This window comes from Homarus americanus, unplaced genomic scaffold (genome assembly GCF_018991925.1).
Source record: "Homarus americanus isolate GMGI-L3 unplaced genomic scaffold, GMGI_Hamer_2.0 scaffold55, whole genome shotgun sequence".
NCBI classification, from domain to species: domain Eukaryota; kingdom Metazoa; phylum Arthropoda; class Malacostraca; order Decapoda; family Nephropidae; genus Homarus; species Homarus americanus.
The window spans coordinates 404,593-410,729 of record NW_024713894.1 but is presented as its reverse complement, the minus strand read 5'-3'; positions in this window follow the sequence as shown (position 1 = coordinate 410,729).

Genomic DNA, 6,137 nt, shown 5'->3' with positions numbered 1-6,137 from the left:
GCAAATAAAACCCTAAAAGATGTATTTTTTGTCTCCGTCAGTGAGTTCGCTTAGAAAATAAGACACAATAATTTAAGTTATCGTACCTGAAGTTGATGGGTTTGGAAAGTATTTTTTTCGTCGCTTCTGTCCGCTTGAATATCACTGTGTATTTTAATATTTTCTCTCTGTTAAGTTAAGGATGAGTTGGCAGCGTTAACTAACTGTCGAAATTTTGAGCTACAGCGGGAAAAACTATTCCGCTAAATAAACAAACATGAGGGGCCATGAAATACATGAATTGTTAGTTTTGTCGTCATGCAACCTGACATTATTGTACCCTGTTGCCTCCTGTTGCCTGTATATTGGCCCTTTGTCTATTTATAACGTCGGTTGACTGGTATGTAGTTCTTTGACTGTTTAGTAACCATAGACTAAAATATTATATCACAAAGTTCATGAGTAACCAAAGTACAGTACTTTTGACTTAGTAACTCCTGTTAACTGTTAAATACTTTTGTTGACTATTAAGGCGATCCAGACCACCCCACCATTGTTGGTAACATTATCGTCTGGAAAGAAGGGTGAAATAATCACTTAGTCTATATGTCTGTTGACGACAATGTTCCCAACACTAATGTTGCAAACATTTTCGTGTGATTTTCACAACAGTTAACAACACAGTTGTCAACACATGTTGCCGACATGTTCCGTAGGTGTAAATCCACCTTTAGTTACTACTATTGGCTGTTAGTCATCACTAATGAGGACTTGTTAGTCTCCAGAAACGACAGAGTTCAAGAAGGACTGTTTGTCTGCAAAATGACGTCCAAAAACGACAAAAACCGTCTGAGGGACAAGAGTCAGAATCCATAATGGACGTTTACAGTCCACAAAGTGTAGACAATGTCCAGAATGGAGAGGCAGTGTCCCTGACGACCAGGTATTGTCCTCATTTATTAGTCACTGTCCCCAATGGACAGTCAGTGCCCTATACGGATATTCAATGTTACCGAGCGAGGGTCAGTGCCATCCAAGGAGAGTCAGAGTGACTTAGGGAGGATCATCGTCACCTAGAGAAGGTCAGTATCACCTAGGAAAGGTCGGTATCACGGAGGGAGGTTGAGCACAGCAGTCAAGGCCTCGCGTCACGGTTAATCTACATAGAGTGAATGGAAGGTGGACGAGAGCCCCCCGGCCGCCCCTAGTATTGGGTAAGTTGTCCTCCATTGTTCCTCACTATTACCTGGATTATGTTTCAGGTGTCACCCTATTATGAGAGGTGGGGTGGATGAACTCTCTAGAGGGTTAAGTCAGCCTCGAGTAAGCACCCCTGGGCAGCTAAGAAAAGACACCTCCCCCTCCTCCTCGTCACCAGGTCTTGCAACACCCAGCTACTTCAGGACAGTACCACAGGACGTTGTACCCCCCCCCCAACACACACACAGAAGGGAGATAGAAAGAGACAGAGACTAAAGATGCAAGATCGATAATCTCTCACGTCTTTACATTGTCTCCCAGCCTAGGTAGGAGGTGAGATGGTAAGTTGGGAAGAGGAGAAGACGTATCTACAGGGTGGGGGTTAGGGGAGAGGGGTGGGGGTAGGGGTGTTGGTTGTGTAAGACAGAGAAGAGGAACAATTCTTAATATAAATGCGACACACCAGAGATTAATCAGATAGGTGTTAAAGGAGAGTCATGCACCGAGGCAGTACACAGCTGGGGGTGCTGACTGGTAACAGACGAGACACTATAGTGTAACGTTCTATACCCCATGACTATAGGTAAAGCACACAAAAATAATATAAAAAGGCATATATAAAATTATTTACTATTTTATGAATATTTTAAGGGGCAACGAAGACAAAACACCAGTTATAAAGGATACACTAAAATCATTCCTTAAGTGTGTAGTGTGTGCAGACTGTTGTTGGCGCAGACGAACAATAACAAATACAAAATGATGTTATTAAATGATTTGATGATGAGGTTACGATCAATGGTATGAAAGATATAAATATATCACGTTTGTAAAGATAGAAGAATGTTCCTGACTGACTAACTTAAGTGAAACCCCCAAAATGACATAAATTATACACCTATAGGGTCTGTCTAGGGTTCCCAAACAGTGTCCAGGGCGACCCTAAGTCATCTCGCTATGTCTCAGTTATTGGTACAATGCGCCAACAGAGTCATAGGTAAAAAGTGTCTTGTTTTTGTCTTATCAGAACAAACAAAACAAAAACCAATAACGAGTTATTATATTTTCTTCTTTGTCATTATTTCACATAAAACTAAAAATATCGAATTATGGCCTCAACTATAAATTAACCATCGTTCTCAACTAAATTCAACGTAAAATATATAAATTTAACATTTCATGACCTAACAATTCCTAACTAACCAAATTTTGTTCCCCATAGGTACACACTTTGGAGAGGTCAGTGTACACCCTGAAGAGGTCAGTGTACACCGTGGAGAGGTCAGTGTACACCGTGGAGAGGCCAGTGTACACCGTGGAGAGGTCAGCGTCCCGGAGGTAAGAGGGAGTGACGTAGCCTGGCGGTGTCGTAACTCCAGCAGCGACCCCGGCACTCACACCCTCCCAGGCCGACGACCTCCTGCTGCTGTGGCCCTGTGGCCATGTGACACGTGACTTTGTGGCCCTGTGAGTCGTGGCTCTGTGACTCGTGGCTCTGTGACCCTGCGATTCGTGGCTCTATGGCTTCCAAACCTCAAACAACGAGCACCAAACCAAACCTAAACTAATTAACCCACTTCAACGTAAGCTATCCTGACCCATCTCAACCCAACCAACAATAAACTCATAACCAAACACAATATTGACACACTAGTAATTAACCTCCCCATAACAACCTCTTACAACACAACTCACACACCTGGTTCACTAACTGGCTGAAGTTATATCACTTCACGCTTCGGGCCGTGTTTATACTGTGATGGTGGTGGTGATAGTGGTGATGGTGGTGGTGATGGCTTCTGAAACACATCATTAATCTCTCTCTCTCTCTCTCAGCAGTAAGTAGAACACAAGGAAGGTAAAGATTGTTGACAGTACAGTACAGGTATAGTGGAGTGAGGGGCTGCCTGCCTGGCCTTCACCTGTCACCTGCCCTTATATAACCCCCCCCCCTCCACACACCTGACCATCCTCGGGGTCAACTCATCTGTGCATCCTCTGGGTCAAACACACCTGACCATAATGATCTACCACAGTGACCTCCCATAGTGACCTCTCATAGTGAGCTCCCCAGTGACCTCTCATAGAACCTCCCATAATGAAAATTGTGAAGGAAGACAAGGTATGGGTGCATGACAGCCACACGTGTCACGGTTTGACAGACATCCACAAGAAAGTAATTCACACGAGAACCCAAAATGTCAAGGCATGACAGATACGAGGAAATAACACACATGGCCGCCACAAATGTCAAGGCATGACCGGTACGCGCCTGGGTCCTGAGAAGAGGTGAGTGGACTAGACAGTCTAGTCTAGACTAATTGTCCACTGTCAAGACGTGACATTATACAGTACGGCTTAAAAGTGCTACGTCCCAACTTAAAATTTTGCCTCATTCTTAGATGGGCGAGAACCGAGCATGGAATTACGGTCAATAGATATAGTAAACTTCTGTATAAATCGACCGCCATCAAAGTTCGGTTCTTACCCCCCACCCCTCTCCTAAGCTTAAGGGTAAATTCCAAGTTCGGATGTAAAAATTTCGTCCAATTAAATTTTTTCATTGTAATAATTTTAATCACTTTTAGTATCCTATATTATCATTAGTAAATTTATTAATAAACTGAAGTTCCCTTGGTAGCATTGTTTACGTATAAAATAGTTGCAATAGTGATAATATTAATGCTAAATGATAACGATAACAAAGCTAAATGGCAACACCTATGTTAAAGAAAACCAGTCTCCTTAGGGTAAACTAATATAATTTTACAAATTCTGTTATCAATGTGGATTAAAAAAATTGTTGGGAGAGAGAGAGAGAGAGAGAGAGAGAGAGAGAGAGAGAGAGAGAGAGAGCATCACTCCCCCTGGTAACACAACAGGAACCATGTTTCCTTTATAATGACTGTCTTGAGGTTATCCCAAGGTGATACTGGTCCACCTCTCTCTTTTTTATCTCTCATTCTTCTCTCCCTCTCTCTTTATATTTTGTGTGTATGTTATATATTTATACCTCTCTTTATCTTTTTTATCTATTATCGTTCACATTTTCTCTACCCCCCCCCTCTCTCTCTTTCTCTTTACATATTCGCTTTCTTTTTCATTTTCTTTGTCTCCTTTTCCTTCCCCGTACCTCTTCCTTATTTTATTACTATGATTCTATCTCTCTCTTCTCACGTTTATATTGTGTGTGTGTGTGTGTAGCTGAGTCACAAAGCATTCGTGGTACATATATTTACGTCACGCAATATTTATAAACAAAGATCAGCTGATTTTGAGCGTGACTTTTTCCCGCCAAAATTATTGTGTTGATATATATTAAAGTAACTCGATCCAGCTGATGTTTGTTGTCCAATAATCACGTGACGATATTATTTTCCCAAGTGGTATTCGTAAACAATGATTAAATGAGTTGACCTTCAGTTTTCGCGCCTTATATCTGAACAGAACTCCACTAATTAATGATGATTGATAATTAAAATAATAATGATTGATAATCTTAATGACACATGATGATGATGAAAATAACGACTTTAATTAGAAAATTATACTCACATAACGAAAAAAATACTAAATACAGAAAGCTAATCAGACCAGTTTTGAGATTAACACACATACGGACATGACACAGCGGAAGTACACACCCAATAGCTACCCTTCCCACCCACCCCCCCCTCTTCTTTCTTCTCCCCTTCCGTTCCTTTCCCATACCCCCTTCCTGCATTCTTTCCCACTATTTACGAGTGAGAATTACGTAAGCTGGAACTGCGTAGCTGCTCTTCTCCTTTGTTGTTGTACTGTCCTTCCTTCCCATACGCTACGCAACGCCATCACCCCTTCCCTCTCTCTCACTCCTTCCTCCATCCCTATCCAACCTCTACTAGACTCTCACTCCCTCCATTCCACAGCTCTGTTATCACTCCCTCCAATCCCACCTCCTCTATGCCACTCCCATTCCTTTGAGGATTTTAATAAGATTACTAAGCCCCCACCCTTTCCCCCACACCTCCCTCCCTCCTCATTACCTACCCCCTAACATCACCTCCTATCTATCTCTCTGATATAAACACGTACCCTCCTTCCCCCTACCTATTAAAACCCCCTTCTCTCCCCTCCTCCTCCCTTCTGCACACCTCATTCCTCCCCCCTCTCCCTCTGAGCTTATTGATGAACACGTACCCTCCCCTCCCCCTTATCCTCCTCCCCCTTCCTCCTCCCAAAACACTCTCCTAGGGTGGCCCCACGTGGGTATGCCAGCACCTACCTGCAGCTTCAGTCGACATTTCCATGGCCTCCAGTATACAGTTCACCCTTATGCATCTTTGTTTACTAGACGAGTGAGTGAGAAATTTCTTGAATGGACCGTACTACACAAGCGTTGCCAACTCTTACCAATACTCACTAAGATAAGCTAGTAATGCTTGGTTCACTTTAGCAATAAACTAGTGATTTTTTAATATACTTATCAAAAAGCTGCTGATCATTGGCTACACTTAGATAAACACTTATTCTTGGCTTAACTTAACAATAAACTGATAATCTTTGGTTCACCTTACCTAAAAAAAACCTCTTAAATTCTCGGTTAAAATTCACTAAGAATTTGTTAATCCTTGGTAATTGAACACTGACATTACCTGAGGATTAAGGTAGGTTAGGTTGTTTAATCTACAGATGACCCTAACGAGGTACTGATGAGTGAAGGGTGTTTTAGAAGGTTCAAACAGAGAGACGCCGGGCGCTAATGATCACTCGTGCTGGCGATGTGTCCGTTCAAGGGTTGATGTAGTCTGGCCGAGAGTTTCACAACGTAATTACAACATGTCTATTTAACCCATAAAAACCTGTGGTGGGTTAGGTTAGGTTACTGTTAGAGTGAGGGTAAAAAAATCTCTTATTACGTCGTGACCTCCGTGTGGGGGGCGTGGAGGGAGGAGCGAAGGATGGGGGAAGGGGAGGGG